The sequence below is a fragment of the Gorilla gorilla genome, chromosome 6, assembly GCF_029281585.2.
Source record: "Gorilla gorilla gorilla isolate KB3781 chromosome 6, NHGRI_mGorGor1-v2.1_pri, whole genome shotgun sequence".
NCBI lineage: Eukaryota > Metazoa > Chordata > Mammalia > Primates > Hominidae > Gorilla > Gorilla gorilla.
Window position 1 is genome coordinate 76,072,038 of NC_073230.2, and position 17,461 is coordinate 76,089,498.

At 44.5% G+C, this 17,461-nt stretch overlaps 1 long non-coding RNA gene and 1 other non-coding gene across 5 annotated transcripts; both read left to right on the plus strand.

The window, feature by feature from the left end:
* The first annotated feature begins 271 nt into the window (after positions 1–271).
* On the plus strand, positions 272–16,698 carry LOC109027696 (uncharacterized). Of its 4 annotated transcripts, XR_008667240.2 has the most exons (10): positions 272–502; positions 1,160–1,349; positions 2,451–2,554; positions 5,222–5,608; positions 6,238–6,398; positions 9,349–9,435; positions 9,901–9,998; positions 12,538–12,632; positions 14,154–14,269; positions 15,055–16,698. It is a non-coding gene; the product is annotated as an uncharacterized lncRNA (long non-coding RNA). The 4 variants fall into 4 exon arrangements; XR_002006722.3 differs by lacking the exon at positions 272–502 and having other exon boundaries at positions 766–1,349; XR_010134687.1 differs by lacking the exon at positions 272–502 and having other exon boundaries at positions 766–1,349; positions 9,371–9,435.
* Positions 7,174–7,277, plus strand: LOC115935436 (U6 spliceosomal RNA). Its single transcript, XR_004071069.1, has one exon. It is a non-coding gene; the product is annotated as a U6 spliceosomal RNA (small nuclear RNA).
* Positions 16,699–17,461: the final 763 nt, after the last annotated feature.

A 17,461-nucleotide genomic window follows, 5' to 3' on the forward strand; every position in this document is an offset into this window, starting at 1 on the left:
TCTGGCATACTCAGAGAGAGGATACCAGATGACTAAGAGTATACCTCACAGAGATTATACCAGATGACTAAGAGTATACCTCACAGAGAGTATACCAGATGACTAAGAGTATACCTCACAGAGAGTATACCAGCTGACTAAATGGGGACGAGAGCGAGTATTTAAATGTTTCATTCATTGATCCTGTTAAGGGAAAGTTTACTTAATAACATAAACTCTTGGTTATGAATTAGATGTTTCTCCTATGAAAGCTTGTAGGCATCTTTTAGCAACTTAATACCAGATTATTTCTGTTCTGAAATGCCAAGAATTAAAAATACATTCAAACCTTTACTTTTCTCCTTTTGGAAAAGATCAGAGGATCAGAGATCTCTCCTCTACACGAGGTGCCATCCTTTCCTGAAGGAGCTCCTTGTAAAGTGCATGAGGTGTTCCTTTTGGTAAAAAGCCACACTGTGCAACCACAGAGACCTGAGCCTGAACCTATAAAGATTTGAACAAGGTGAACAATGACACTATGTAAAATATGTGCCACCATGCCTGGCCTCTGCTAGTCCTGTATTCTCTAGAGTTCTTTTTTTGGTAGCCAATCTGTCATTATGCCTTTGCCCTGTCATAATTAGTTTTTTTTTTTTTTAATTTTAAATTTGACACTTTACACATTTGAGTGGTTTATGTCTCCTGTTTGGACTCTGACAAATACAGAATTGATGCTAGGAAGGGTCCTGGGAGATAGACCCACACAACTGGGATTTGGGCATAGATTTGGTTATCCAAGGGGCAGCGCTGAGCTCCTTGCCAATGGGAAATGGGATGCTGGTGATTTCCAGGAAGTGACCTCATAATGACTCAAGCTACCACTTACTGTTGATTGTGATGAAATGCCAGCTAAGGCATATGCCTTGGGAGCTAAGTGGCTGCTGCACTTGACCACTATGAAGACTGGTGTGGGAAGAATCCTTTTGGATTCTCCAGCCTGTGTTGCCCAGGCTGGAGCACAGTGGTGTGATCTGCTCACTTGAGCAGAGGCCCCTAATCCCTGGGTCACAGGCCTGTACTGGGCCACACAGCAGGAGGTGAGCAGAGGGTGGGTGAGCGAAGCTTCATCTGTATTTACTGCCACTCCCCACATTACCACCTGATCTCTGCCTCCTGTCAGATCAGCGGCAACATCAGATTCTCATGTGAGCACGAACCCTGTTGTGAACTGTGCATGCAAGGGATCTACCTTGCTCTGTCTTTAGGAGAATCTAATGCCTGATGATCTGTCACTGTCTCCCATCACCCCCACATGGGACCGTCTAGTTGCAGAAAAACAAGCTAAGGCCTCCCACTCATTCTACATTATGGTGAGTTATATAATTATTTTGTTATATGCTACAATGAAATAATAATAAAGTGCACAATAAATGTAATGTGCTTGATATATCCAAAAACTGACCTTTGCTGCCCCGAGTCTGTGGAAAAACTGTCTTACACAAAACTAGTCCCTCGTCCCTCAAAAACTGAGGACTGCTGCACTTGAGCACTTACAGAGGGAAAAACAAAAAGCTCAAGTCTTTACCTCTCAGCATAAGTCGTGGTCTAAGATCCACGATAGCCCAAACAGAATTTCTTATTTCTTGTATCCACGGGGCTGATATCATTGGAAGTCAAACACAAACTTAAATGTGTGGGTTGCCGAATTACAATGACAGTTGAATCAGTTGAATTCACTGTGTCACCAAGGTTCTCAAGAGAATGTTAGGGCACTAATAAGTGAAGAATGGGATCTTTTTTTTTTTCTTTTGAGACAGTCTCCCTGTGTTGCCCAGGCTGGAGCACAGTGGTGTGATCTTGGCTCACTGCAGTCTCAACCTCCCAGGCTCAAGCTATCCTTCTGCCTTAGCCTCCAGGGGAGGTGGGACCACAGGGATGAGCCACCATGGCCAGCTAATTTTTGTGTTTTTTTTAGAGATGTGGTTTCACTGCATTGCTCAGGCTGGTCTCAAACTCCTGGGCTCAAGCCATCCACCCACCTTGGACTTCTGAAGTTTTGAGATTATAAGCAGGAGCCACCATGCCTGGCCCTGTTCTCTTTTACACTGGTTTATTGTGAGGACCTCCAATTGTCTTCCTGACTTCTATAGGCTTGCTCACTTCAGCCTGTTCACTGAAGCCAGAAGAATTCTCCTAAAAGGCAAATTTGGGTCAGAATAGTCCTTGATTAAAACCTGATGGTGACTGCCCATTGCCTTTAAGACAAAGTCCAAACTAATTTGGCCAAGGGCCTGGTAAGAGCTGGCATCCACTCATCTTCCCAGTTTTATCCTGCACCACCCTCCCCATATCCCTACCCTCCAGCCACGCGGAATGTCAGTTTCCTTGGGGGACTTTACTGGTCCTTCTTCAGGAAACCCTCTCCCTACCTCCATCATCACTCTTTCACTCTCATCTTTACTCATCTTTAGCCTTAGCCGAGATGTCTCACCCCACTCTCTATGATGCAACAAGAAGCCCCTGGGGAACGTTTCAGTCCCAGTCTGTACTAATGTCATGTGCTCATCACAGTCTGGTAAGTACTGGCATACGATTCCTAAATTAGTCCAGTTTGCATTGCTGTAAGGAAATACCTCAGGCTGGGTAGTTTATAAAGAAAAAAGGTTTATTTGGCTCACAGTCCTGCAGACTATACAAGTAGCATTGTGCCAGGCTGGGCGCAGTGGCCCACACCTGTAATCCCGACACTTTGGGATGCTGAGGCAGGAGGATTGCTTGAGCCCAGAAGTTTGAAACCAGCCTGGGAAACATGGTGAGATCTTGTCTCTAGTAAAAATAAAAAAATAGCCAGGCATGATAGTGCATTGATGCATACCTGTGGTTTCAGCTACTTGGCAGCCTAAGGTAAAAATATCTCTTTATCCCAGGATGTCAGGGTTGCAGTGAGCCATAATTACACCACTGCTCTCTAGCCTGAGTGTCAGAGTGAGACCCTGTCTCAGAAAAACAAAAGCGTAGTACCAGCATCCGCTGGTGAGGACCTTAGGAGGCTTCCACTCATGGCGGAAGGTGAAGGAGGAGCCGGCATGTCACTTGTTGAGAAGAAGGAGCAACGGAGAGAGGAGGAGGTGCCAGGCTCTTTAAACAACCAGCTCTCACGTGAACTAGTAGAGAGAGAACTCACTCATTACCTTGGGGAGGGCACCAAGCCATTCATGAGGGATCTGCCCCCACGACTCACACCTCCCACCAGGCACCACCTCCAACATTAGGGATTCAATTTCAATATGAGATCTGGAGGAGACAAACATTCAAACTATATCAATTTCCTGCTACCCTGTAAACTACATGAGGGCAGAAACTCTTTTTCTTTTCTTTTTTCTTTTTTTTTTGAGACGGAGTTTCACTCTTGTTGCCCAGGCTGGAGTGCAGTACCATGACCTCAGCTCACTGCAACCTCTGCCTCCCAGGTTCAAGCGATTCTCCTGCCTCAGCCTCCTAAGTAACGGATTACAGGCATGCACAACCATGCCCCACTAATTTCTGTACTTTTAGTGGAGACGGGGTTTCACCCTGTTAGTAAGGCTGGTCACAAACTCCTGACCTCAGGTGATTCACCTGCCTCGGCCTCCCAAAGTGCTGGGATTACAGGTGTGAGCCACTGCTCCTGGCCAAGGGCAGAAACTCTTACACCTTGTTCACTGCTGTTTCCTGGGCACCTATTATAGTGCCTGGTATATAGTAGGTGCTCAGTAAGTGTTTGTTAGGGACTGATGTGTTGGTTCAAGCCTGTAATCCCATTGCTTTGGGAGATGGGGGCCAGAGGATTGCTTGTGCCCAGGAATTCAGGGCCAGCCTGGGAAACATGGTGAGACCCTGTCTGTAGAAAAAATAATAAGCTGGCCAGGCGTGGTGGCTCACGCCTGTAATCCCAGCACTTTGGGAGGCCAAGGTCTGCAGATCACCCGAGGTCAGGAGTTCAAGACCAGCCTGGCCAACATGGTGAATCCCCATCTCTACTGAAAATACAAAAATTAGTCGGGCATGGTGACACACACCTGTAATTCAAGCTACTCGGGAGGCTGAGGAAAGAGAATCGCTTGAACTCAGGAGGCAGAGGTTGCAGTGAGCCGAGATCATGCCACTGCACTCCATTCAGCCTGGGCGACAGAGCAAGACTCTGTCTGAAAAAAAAAAGAGAAAAAGAAAAACTAATAAACTTAGCCAGGTGTGGTGTTGCATGGCTGTAATCCCAACTACTTGGGAGGCTGAGGTGGGAGAATCACTTGAGCCCAGTCGATGGAAGCTGTAGTGAGCCATAATCACCTCGCCGTACCTCAGCCTGTGTGACTTAGGGGGACTCTGTCTCAAAAAAAGTAAAAAAAAGAAAAAAAAAAGAAATATTCGTTGGGGAAAAAAAGAGTGAACAAGCAAAGTTTCAGGAGAGTACTGTGAATGTGGGTCATGTCAGTAAAGTGTAGGGACTTGGGCAGGAGTGGCTGGACTTGAAGAGCAGGTTGGTGGAGACCAGGTCATTTATCCTAAGAAGTTTGCCCTGTAGCATGTAGATTAAATATCCCACGTTGGCTGCTGGCAACTGAACTGGGCTTCCTGTTTCTGTGTTTGGTTTGACCATCACAGTGTTGAAGAACTGTTGAAGTGAATACCTTGCAGTTTGCTACAGTTTCCCCCGGTCTCCCACATTACTCCGGCCTCCTTACCTCATGTAGGTTGCCTGACCCTCTGAGACCTGTGTTTGCTGTTCCTGCAGATGGGTGGGTATGAGGTGATTTAAGGAGGAAGATTTAATATATGAGTTGTAGAAAGATAAATAGACTGGGCGCAGTGGCTAAAGCCTGTAATCCCAGCACTTTGGGAGGCCAAGGCAGATGGATTAGTTTGACCCAGGAGTTCAAGACCAGTCTGAGCCACATAGCGAGACCCCCTCTCTACAAAAAATTTAAAAATTAGCCAGGCATGGTGGCATGCACCTGTAATCCCAGCTACTCGGGAGGCTGAAGTGGGAGGATAGCTGGAGCCCAGGAGTTGAAAGCTGCAGTAAGTGGTGATCTCGCCACTGCACTCCAGTCTGAGTGACAGAGTGAGACCCCATCTCAGGAAAAAAAAAAAAAAAGCAAGAGAGATAAATAGATCCACCATTAGTGGGAGTGTACTTTTGAGTGCTCTTTAGGAGAAAAATTTATTTTAATATTTTTTCTTCTTTAAATTTTTTATATTCTAGCAAGCCATTTCTTCAACAAGGAGAAATTAATTTCATCCAAAGAGCCCTAGGAGCAAGGGCAGACTCAGAAAATCAGAGGCACTGTAGTCAGTTTGAGCAGCTTATGTCTTCAGACTGCTAAGCCGGCCAGTGCCAGGCTGGGTCCCTTTAATTTCTCAAACACAAATCGCCCTGCTGGAATCTCAAGTTGGATCTGCAGTAGATCACCATTAACTCAGCAGCTTGCTTTGTTGTGAGTCCTTATGCCAGGAACTGTGCGGGATACAAAATGTAAGAGAAGGCTGGAATAGAGCATCTCCTGGGGAAATGAGAGCCAGAGATACAGCGGTGCCCCATGGAGACAGCCAGCTGGTGTTTGGTAGTTCCTTGTGGAAAGGCTGTACTTTGGTAAGGTCTCCATATCTGCAATGTGGCCTTTAATATTGTAGGTCCCCAAACTCCAGGTTTTTACATTCGCTGCATAGCTCAATTCTCCTTTAGTAACCTGATGATTTAGGTCCTTTCTTCAGGGACTCCCTTTCCACATAAAGGTTCTTGGAAAACTAAGCAGAGTATGAGGAAAAGGCTGTGAACAAGCTTGCTGGTCCCTCCCTGTCCTAAAAAAGAGCATACCTCTTCTGTAACCAGAAAACCCTTTTCACTAGTCAAGGCTGTGCAGACTGAGATGAAAGTGTGTGTGTGTGTGTGTGTGTGTGGACAGGGTCTCACTCTGTCACCCAGGCTGGAGTGCAGTGGTGAGATCAGAGCTCACTGCAGCTTCCACTTTTGCAGCTTCCACTTTCCTCCTCCCACTTCAGCCTGCAGAGTAGCTGGGACTATAGGACTGTGCTACCACACCCAGCTCATTTTCTAATTTTTCGTAGAGATGAGGTTTCACTGTGTTGCCCAGGCTGGTCTTGAACTTCTGGCCTTATGGGATCCTCCTGCCTTAGTCTCCCAATAGGCTGGGATTATAGGTATGAGCCACTTCACCTGACCTGTGATGAGTTTTCAACAATGTGATTCCTCTTTTACAGAACCACCTAAGCTAAAGATTCTTTTGAGAACAAGGGCTAGCCTGTGGTTTCATGGCCTTTCTTCCATTTGGGGTTCTTGCGAAGTGGAATTTAAATGACCTCTTATCAAGATGGATAAACCCAAGTTTCCCAGTGCTGGAATATAGAAAATGGATGGACAAGTAAGTCCCACTCAGCACCCATAGCCCAGACATGGGGACCTCAACACACCTGGGCCCCAGACATCACCTTTCATTGTGGGTAGCTCAGAGATGACACTTTTGGTTGTTAAGTGCCCACTGGCAATAGTTTCTATAACAGCAAGTGAAGGAATAAATAGTCACCAAAACATTTTCTGTTCCCAATTCCAACATTAATTGGGTGAGATAATTATTTTATGAAGAACTGTCATATGGCACAGTCCGGGCCATATCTTCAAGTGAACAGAAAAATTCTATTAAAAAGTCAACCTTCTATCTCACTCTGTTGCCCAGACTGGAGTGCAGTGGTGCAATTATGGCTCACTGCAGCCACAACCTCCTGGGCTCAAGCAATCCTCCTGTCTCAGCTTCACAAGTAGCTAGGACTACAGGTGCTTGTCACTACACCTCACTAATTTTCCCATTTTTCCTATATGTGGATTCCACAGGACTGAATCAAAAACTTGAGTATGTGTGGATTTTGGTATACATAGAAATGGAGGAGCTGGAACCAATCCCCCCATATACCAAGGGACAAATTGTATCTGTTTTTACAATTATACTGTAGGATACATTATGTTCCATGACAATGGTAATTTTTAATGACAGTTTTTAATTGAGTGGAATTACCATAAAAATAATAAAAGTAGCAGCTAATATTTACTGAGCTGTTACTAGGTGCCTATAAATATGATAGATTTTGAAATTCCCCATAACTCTTCCTTATTCCACTTAACCGCTCTATCTTAAATTACTCATGCTTGCTTCGGTAGCACATATACTAAAGTTGGAACAATAGAGAGATTGGCATGGCCTCTGTGCAAGAATGTCATGCAAATTTGTGAAGCATTCCATATATTTTTTAAAAAGAGAAAAAAATTACTCCCAGATTTTCACTGGGTACATATGACCTTTTGTTTGAATTATATCCAAAGATGATATTTCAAGAAGTGAGATTACTGTGAGTCACAGGGCATGAGCATTCTTATTACACCTGATGTAAATTGTCGAGCTTTCAGGCATGGTGGCTGTCTGCCTTTAATTCCAGCACTTTGGGAGGCTGAGGTGGGAGGGAGGATTGCTTGAAGCCAGGAGTTAGAGGAGGCAGTATAGGGAGTCACTGTCTGTATTATTTTAAAAAGACTGCCAAGCTTTACTCTTGAAGGCTTATATACAATTTAAACACCACTAATAGTGTAAAAAAATTGCCCATTTCAGGCCAGGCGCAGTGGCTCATGCCTGTAATCCCAGCACTTTGGGAGGCTGAGGTGGGTGGATCACGAGATAGAAATCGAGACCACCCTGGCCAACATGGGGAAACCCCGTCTCTACTAAAAATACAAAAATTGGCTGGGCATGCTGGCCTGTGCCTGTAATCTTAGCTACTCGAGAGGCTGAGGCAGGAGCATCGCTTGAACACAGGAGTTGGAAGTTGCAGTGAGCACGCCACTGCACTCCAGCCTGGCGATAGAGTGAGACTCTGTCTCAAAAAAAAAAAAAAAAGAAAATGCACATTTCATTGCACCTTTGCTGGCACAGGGTATTATAATTTAACAAGTTATTTTTTGTTTGACTATTTTTAATAAATAAAATACCTAGTATTACTTTATTTTTATTTGTCATATTTTAATATCTTTCCTTGTGTTAGCTTATCAGCTTTATTTCTTCATTGTCCTTTTTTTATTTTTGAGACCAAGTCTCACCCTGTCGCCGAGGCTTGAGTGTAGTGATACAGTCTTGACTCACTGCAGCCTTGACCTCCTGGGCTCAGGTGATCCTTCCACCTCGGTTGCTGAGACTATAGGCACATGGAACCATACCTGACTAATTTTTTTTATTTTTAGTAGAGACGAGGTCTTGTTATGTTTCCCAGAGTGGTCTGGAATTCCTGGCCTCAAGCGATCCTCCCACCACCCCCTCCCAAAGTACTGGTATTATAAGTGTGAGCCACCATGCCTGGGCTGTCTGTGTCTTTTCCCTTTATTTATAGAGTTAATGAGTCTTTTACTAATTTTATTATCTATTTTTTATGAAATTATAAAAATAGTAAATACTTTTAAATAAAGAAGTGAAAATTTTCCTTCACTCTTTAGACCCACAATTTTATCTCAGGAAATAATTGCTATTGCAAAAATGGGCCATATTCTTCAAGATACATATAGGCTAATTGGATATCACTTCACATTTTCATATTTCGTGGACATCTATGCCAATACCTATTGATCTTTCTTAATCCTTTTCATGGTTGCATAATATTTTATTATATAGATGTATCACAGTTTACCAGTCAGCCACTGTAGGCGTTTAGGCTCCTTCTAATGTTTGCATTGAGCTCTTTATATAATTAAAAATTAACACCCTCAGCCAGATGTGGCAGCTCACACCTGTAATCCCAGCACTTTGGAAGACTGAGGTGGGAGAACTGCTTGAGGGTAGGAGATCATCACCAGTCTGGTCAACAGAGTGACACTTTGTTTCTATTAAAATTTTTTAAAAAATGAGCTGGACATTGCAGTGCACACCTGTAGTCCCAGCTACATGGGACGCTGAGACTGGAGGATCACTTGAGCCTAGGAGGTTGAGGCTGCAGTAAGCTATGATCACACCACTGCACTCCAGCTTTGGTAACAGAGTAAGCACTGTGTTTCTTAAATAAAATAAAAATCAGATGGGAAGATTGCTCTAGCCCTGGAGGTAGAGGCTGCCATGAGCTGTGATTATATCACTGCAGTCCTGCCCACGCAATAGAGCAAGACCCTTTCTCAAAGAATAAAATAAAATAAAAATTAACCCTTTATCATATTTCCCACTAACACCTTCCATCCTACGTTTTTCCTAGAAGCCCTTGAATTTTGTTTGCTTTTCACATACCATTTAAAACTTTTAAGTACTGATGTCTGTCTGTTTCATCCCTCCTTTTTTTTTTTTAAAGGATGTCTTTTTGTCACTTCCAGCTGGATCTACCATGAAAGACTTCAGAGTCCAGGAAGAGAGACTGACTGGGCAACATGTTATTCAGGTACAAAAAGACTTGGACTATAACTAAAAAATGATCAAATAATAGTGCATACATCAAGAACAATGGAAAGCACTTCTGGAGGGTGAGAGAAGCTTCCAGTTAAGTTGACATTGAAGCTGGGTCCTGAAAGATGAGGAAGAGTTGTATAAGAGTGAGGAGGGAAGGGGGAGGTGGAGGGATGGGGAATGGGCTGGGATGGGTTGGAGTGAGCTGTCCAGGTGGGGAAACCAGCACTGTAAAGACCTGGACAATGAAGATGGCACATTTTGTTCAGGGAATGGTGAAGTAAGAGTGGCAGGAGTGCTTTGGAGAGACAGTAATTTGCTTGTATGGAATTTTGCCCAAGAGACCTCATTACAGTTTCTAATCTTTTGATGTTATCATCCATCACTGTCCTTGTCAAATAGTTTGGAATAGGTATGATGATCACAATAACATCAAGCATAATATTTCACTAATTCTCAGAATTAGAGAAGATGATGTGGTGATGGAAGAAGAGGTCAGAGGGAGATTTGGAGATGTTGCAGTTCTGGCCTTCAAGATGGAGTCGGGCTGTCTTCAAGGTGAGTCAAGGAATGGGGTGGCTTCTAGAAGCTGGAAAAGACAAGGGAGCACATTCCCTCCAGAAGGAATGCAGCCCCTCTTACACCTTGACTTTAGCCTTAATAGGCCTAGTTTGGGCCTCTGGTTCCCAGAACTATAATATGGCAGATTTTTGGTGTTTTAAGGCACTAAATATAGGGTAGTTTGTTGCAGCAGCAAGAAGAAATGAACATGAGCCAGGGGCAGTTGCTCACACCTGTAATCCCAGCACTTCGGGTGGCTGAGATGGGGAGCATCGCTTGAGCCCAGGAATTTAAGACAAGCCTGGGCAACATAGTGAGACTTCTTATTGAAAAAAATTTTTTTTAAATTAGGCAGATGTTGTGGTATGCACTTGTAGTCTCAGCTCCTAGGGAGGCTGAGGTGGGAGGATTGTTTAAGTCTGGGAGGTTGAGGTTGTTGTGAGCTGTGATTGAGCCACTATACTCCAGCCTGGGCAATAAAGCAAGACCCTCTTTCAAGAAAGAGAGAGAGAAAGAAAGAGAAAAGAGAGAAAGAAAAAAAGAGGGAGGGAAGGAGGGAAGAGAGGGAGGAGGAAGGAAAGGAAGGAAGGAAGGAAGGACGGACGCACGACAGATGGAAATGTTAAATAGAGTGGTGAGGGTTGGCCTCACAAGTGAAAATTGAGCAAAAGCTTGAAGCAGGTGATGGAGCTGGCCAAGGTGCTGAGGGAAGAGCGTTGTAGGCTGAATCAACAGGATAAAGGCATTAGGAGACTCCCTGGTGAGTCTGAGGCTCTGGAAGGAGGCCAGTGGAGCAGAGAGAGAGAGGGAGAGAAGTAAGGGAGCAGGCCAGGGAGTTGCTAGGCGGTGATCAGTATAGATCGTGTAAGCCCTGGGAGGCTATTGCTTAGGCTTTGACTTTTATTCTGACTGAAATGGGAACTGCAGGAGGGTTCTGAGTAGAGAGGCGACATGATCTGTCTCCTGATTTAAAAGCACCCCCTGGCTGCTGAGTTGAGAAGGACTGTGGGAAGATTTGGGTAGAAGCATGGGGGCCAAGCTGTGTCAGCATCCAGGTGGGAGATGGTAGTGGTCCTGACCAGGGTCATGGCTGTGGTGAGAGATGGTCAGAACCTGGATAGATGTTCAAGTCAGCCAATAGGATTTCCTGACAGACTGGGTGTGGGCTGTGAGATAAGGCAGGGGTCAAGGTTGAGCTTGATTCTAATTGAATTATTAAGTAATTTTAAAAAACACTGCTGCCTTTGCCAATCCTACCAAGTAAAGGATGCTAGATGAAAGAAATCTCAAGTCGGGCCAGGTGCAGTGGCTCACACCTGTAGTTCTAACAGTTTGAGAGGCAGAGATGGGAGTATGTTTTAAGGCCCAGGAGTTGGAGAGCAGGCTGGGCAACATAGCAAGACATCCTCTCTACAAAAACAAAATAGAGAAATTTAATACAGTAAACTAAATACAGCTGAGCATGGTGCTGTGTACCTATGGCCCCAGTTACTCAGGACGCCGAGGTGGGCAGATCTCTTGAGGCTAGGAGTTTGAGGCCAGCTTGGGCAACATAGCAAGACTCCTCTCTTTACAAAAATTAAAAAAAAGAATAGCCTGACATGGTGGCACTTGCTTGTATTCCCAGTTAGGGGTAGGCTGAGGCAGGAAGATCTCTTGAGTCCAGTTGGACGAGGCTGCAGTGAGCTATGATTATATCACTGTACTCCAACCTGGGTGACAGAGTGGGACCCTGTCTCAAAATACAAATACAAATAAAATGAAATTTCAAGTCAGACCAGTCCCTTTTAGGCTATGGAGGCCTTGCAGCCACATAGCTGCATGATTGAGTTTGTGTGGCTGTGGATGAGGAGACCCCTGCCTAATTATTGTTGGCTATATAATCAGTTTATTTTTAATTTTAGTAATCAGATATATTTCCTCATACTTGATGGTCTCAGATATGTGTGGGTTTTGGAATTCTCCTTGGAACAGGTTGTAACATCTTACTGGTTTCATCATTCCATAATTTTTTTTATCTGATCACTTTTTAATAAGATCAGAATTGAGATTAGACTACCTAATCAGTTTTGATTAATGAGAAAATGAAATTGTGTTGTTTGCACTTTATCCAAGATTGGTTTCATATTGGCTAAATCTAATCAATACTTGAACAAATGCAAAATTAGAGCTTCTTTATCATGAAACACTTTGTCATTCTTGAAGAAGATGCCATTTCTTTTTTGTAGCCTTTAATAAACAGCTGCTATCATTGCAGACTTGCTATTCAGGCACTTAGGAATTTTTCACTAGAAGGCATGTAAAGAAAGACCATGGGCATTTGTAATGAGTTTAGCATTCATTGTTTGACTGCATGACTGTCCCCAGAGCTGTAACTTTACTAACAAATTTTTCAGAAGCCACTTAGCTGGCAGCTGAGCCTAACCAGCCACTAACCATCATTATTCAGTGCTCTTTTATTCTTATCTATTTCTCCTCAAACTTGGCTACACTCAAAAAGTGATACAAACTTGCATTTCTTTTCTTTGCTTTTTAGAGAGAAGATCTTGATCTGTGGCCCAGGCTGCAGTACAGTGACATGATCATGGTTCACTACAGCTTCAAACTCCTGGGCTCAAGCCATCCTCCCACGTCAGTCTCCCAAGTAGCTGAAACTACGGACATGTGCCGCCATGCCCAGCTAATTATTTATTTATTTATTTATTTTTTCATAGAGATGGGATCTTGTTAGGTTGCTCAGACTGGTCTCAAACTCCTGACCTCAAGTGATCCTCCTGCCTCAGCCTTCCAAAGTGCTGGGATTACAGGCAGGCATGACCACCTGTGCCTAGCCCCTTATTATTATGTTTTTAAATAATAGCTTTATTAAAATATGATTCACACACCATTCAATTTATTGAAATCTGCAGTTCAGAATATTTTAGAATATTCACAGAGCTGTGCATCGATCACCACAGTCACTTTTAGAACCATTCATTACTCTATAGAGAAATCTGCACCCTTAGCCATTACATCCACTCCCCCAACCTGCCTTTGCCCCCAGCCTCAGGCAACCATGGATTCATTTTCTGTCACTACCTAATCTGGACAAATAGAATTGTACAATAGGTGATCTTTTGTGGCATTTTTCCCTCTTAGCACAATGTTTTCAAAGTTCATTTATGTCATAGAGTGTATCAGTATTTCATTTTTTCTATGGCTGAATAATATTCCATGGTAGAGACACACTGCATTTTGTTGATCCATTTATCAGTTGGTGGACATTTGGGTTGTTTCCACGTATTGGCTATTATGAATAATGCTGCTATGAAGATTGCAGTACAAGTTTTTGTGTGGACATATATTTTTATTTCTCTGGGATATATGCCTAGGAGTGAAATTGTTACATTATATTTTACATTTAACCTTTTGGGAAACTGCCAGACTGTTTTCTAAAGTGGCTACACCAGTTGGGTGCAATGGCTCACACCTGTAATCCCTGCTACTCAGGAGGCTCATTTGAGAGGATGGTTTGAGCACACAAGTTCAAGACCAGCCTGGGCAAGACAGTGAGACCCTGTCTTGATTTTTCTTTAAAAAATCCAATTAAAATGACAAGAAAAGAAATACCCAAAGTGGTTACACCATTTTATATTTCCACCAGTGATGTATGTGGGTTCCAGTTCCTCCACATCTTCACTGACATTATTTTTTTTTTTCTAGACAGGGGCTTGCTCTGTCTCTCAGGCTGCAGTACAGTGACGCCATCACAGTTCACTGCAGACTTGACCTCCCAGGCACAAATGATCTTCTCATCTCAGCCTCCTGAGTAGCTGGGAATTATAGGTACACGCCATCATGCCTGGCTAATTTTTATATTTTTTTGTAGTGATGGGGTTTTACCATGTTGCCCAGGCTGGTCTCTTACTCCTGGCCTCAAGTGATCTGCCCACCTCACCCTCCCAAAGTTCTGGAATTACAGGCTGAGCCATCATGCCTGGCCTTCACCAACATTTGTTATTGTCCATTTTTTTCGTTTATACCTTAAAGCAGTATAAGAACAAGTGTTTTCAATTATGGTAAACAAAAAATATAATCCCGGGGCATTTGGATGCTGAGACAGGAAGATCTCTTGATGCCAGGAGGTTTTTGTTTTGTTTTGTTTTGAAACAGAATCTCACTCTCGCCCAGAGTGGAGTGCAGTGGTGTGATCTCAGCTGCCTGCAGCCTTCACCTCCCAGGTTCAAGCGATTCTCCTGCCTCAGCCTCTTGAGTAGCTGGGATTACAGGTACATGCCACTACTGCCCGACTAATTTTTGTATTTTTAGTAGAGACGGAGTTTTGCCATGTTGGTCAGGCTGGTCTCAAACTCCTGATTTCAGGTGATCTTCCCACCTCAGCCTCCCAAAGTGCTGGGATTACAGGCATGAGCCACTGTGTCTGGCCTGATGCCAGGAGTTTTAGACCAACCTAGCAAGACCTCATCTCAACAGAATATTTAAAAATTAGCCAGATGTGTTGTTGCCTGCCTATAGTCTCTTTTACTTTTTGAGACATGGTCTGGCTCTGTCAGCCAGGCTGGGGTGCAGTGGTATCATCATGGCTCACTGCAGACTGAAACTCCTGGGATCAAGTAATCAGTCCTCCGACCTTATCCTACCAAGTAGTGGGGACCACAAGTGCATGCCACCCGGGTCTTGCTATGTTGCCCAGGCTGGTTTTGAGCTCCTGGCCTCAAGCGATCCTCTCACTTTGGCCTCCCGAAGTGCAAGGATTACAGGTATGAGTCACCATGCCTGGCCCCTACCCTGCCTATTGAGAACCATAAGAAAGAACCAAATTCTCCTTAGCTCAACTCGAGCCATTTCCCAATTGGTTCTTCCACAAGGAGCTGGTTATTGAGCTGTCCAGGCCTCCCAAGCAGCACAGAAATGAGGGGAGGGAGTTTTCCTGCTGCTCCACTCTGTGAGGAGCTGGAGGATGATCTTCACTCATTTTCAGAGAGAGATGTCCTGTAGGCACCTTAGGATGGAGGGGACCCTGATTCCAATGTCCTTTTGTTTTTTTCTTTAGAAGCAGGACCTTGCTCTGTCACCCAGGATGGAGTTCAGTAGTCCAATCATGGCTCATTGTAACCTCAGACTTCCAGGCTCAAGCGATCCTCCCACTTCATCCTTCCCAGTAGCTGGGACTACAGGTTGGTGCCATGACACTCGGGGAATTTTGACTTTTTTTTTTTTTTTTGTAGAGATGGGCCTTGCTATGTTGCCAAGGCCGGCCTTGAACTCCTGCGCTCAAGGGATTTTCCTGTGTTGGCCTCCCAAAGTACTGGTAATGCAGGCATGAGCCATTATGCCCAATGTCTCTGGTTCTTAACCTTCTGCCTCCCTCTTCCACATTTAAAGAACCCTTGTAATTACATGGGCTCACCCAGATACTGCAGGATAATCTTGTTTTAAGGTCAGCTGATTAGCAACATTAATTCCATCTGTACTCTTAATTCCCCCTTCCTATGTAATTATGCGGTGTAACACAGGACATGAGCAGTTGGTGGGGGGTCATTACTTTGGCCACCACTGTGATACTTTGGCCACCACCGTGACTATTTTGTGCCAGGTACTGAGGTAAGCACTGGTGAATTAAACATGAATAACACACACTCCCTAATCTCCATTCATTTATGGGAGGAGCACCTCGCTTCCCATGCTCCTGAGAATCTAGGGAGTCAAGGAAGACTTCCAGGAGGAGGTGGTGCTAAAGCGGACAAGTGACAGAGGAGCTGAAGCTAGCCAGGAAGAGAGTAGATAAGGGGAAGCATATTCTAAGCAGAGGGCATCACCCACTTCGCAGGCTCCCAGAGAGAGAGAGTGGGCATTCAAGGGACAGATGAGGCTCAGGTGGACTCCACAGCAGGTAAAATGGAGAGGGGCAAGCAGTGAGGCTGCCTTGCAAGACAGGGCAGAGCAGGGCCTGTTAAGGAGTTTGGACTTAATCCCAAAGGCAAGGAGAAGTGATGTAAACAGGGGAGTAATGTGATGAGATTCACGTATGAGAGACATGGCTCACGCTGCTGTGTGGAGAAGGCACCAGGGAGAGCAGATGGCTCAGTGGGTGTGCTGGAGACCTAAAGCAGGGAACACACTGAGTTTAGGGAGAGTTTTTTAAAATAGCAGAAGTTTGAGTAATTTAAATGCTGGTGGGAAGGAGCTAAAAGCAGGGGACAGGTTAAACATACAGGGAAGTGGGAGGAAGAACTGACAAGTGAGGTTCCAGAGAGGGCAGGAGAAGAGGAGATTCTTATAGGGGGATTAGCATTCCTCTCCCCTCCTCTCCCCTCCCCTCTCCTCCCTTCCCCTCCCCTTCCCTAAGACAGGGTCTCACTCTGCTGCTCAGGCGAGAGTGTACTGGCATGATCTTGGTTCACTACAGCCTAGACTTCCCAGGTTCAAGGGATCTTCCGACCCCAGACTCCCAAGTAGCTGGAACTACAGTTGTGCACCACCACTATACCTGGCTAATTTTTTTTTTTTTTTTTTGGTAGACACAGTGTCTCACTAAGTTGCCCAGCCTGGTCTCCAACTTTTGGCCTCAAGCAGTCCTTCTACCTAGGCTTCCCAAATTGCTGGGATTACAGGCATGAGCCACCATGCCTGGCCTCTGCTAGTTTTGTATTCTCTAGAATTGTCTGTAGTTAGTGCTAGTGTGTCACTCATTATGCTGATCCTCTGTTACAATTAATATTTTTTATATTAAAGTTACTTTTTTTTTTTTGGTATTGGGTCTCAGTCTGTCACTAAGGCTGGAGTGCAGAGGCACGATCTCTGCTCACAGCAACCTCCACTTCGAAGGCTCAAGCAATTCTCCGTCCTCAGCCTCCCAAGTAACTGGGATTACAGGTATGTGCCAGCATGCCTGGCTAATTTTTGTGCTTTTTTTTGTGCTTTTTGTAGAAACAGGGTTTTGCCGTGTTTCCCAGGCTGGTCTCAACTCCTGAGCTCAAAGTAATCCACCCGCCTTGGCCTCCCAAAACGCTGGGATTACAGGTTTGAGCCACTGTGCGCATTCCAGTTTAAACTTTTGAGCGGTTTATATGTTTTGATTGGACTCCTAGAAATACAGAATTGATGCTAGGAAGAGTACCAGGAGATAGACACATATACATGGGATTTGAGCCTTGGTTTGGTTATCCAAGGAGCAGTGCTGAGTTTCTTGCCAATGGGACATGGGATGCTGGTGATTTCCAGGAAGTGACCTCACAATGAGTGAAGCTACCACTTACTGTTTATTGTGATGAAATGCTAGCCAAGGCATATGCATGCGAGATAACGGATGCTATGCTTCACCACTGTGGCAATAAAGATGACTCTGAAGAATGGCATGGGACGGAACCTTTCAAATGCACCTGAGCAGGGGTCTCCACCACAGGGCCACAGAGCTGGTGGTGAGCAGCAGACAAGTGAGGGGAAAATTCGTTTGTATT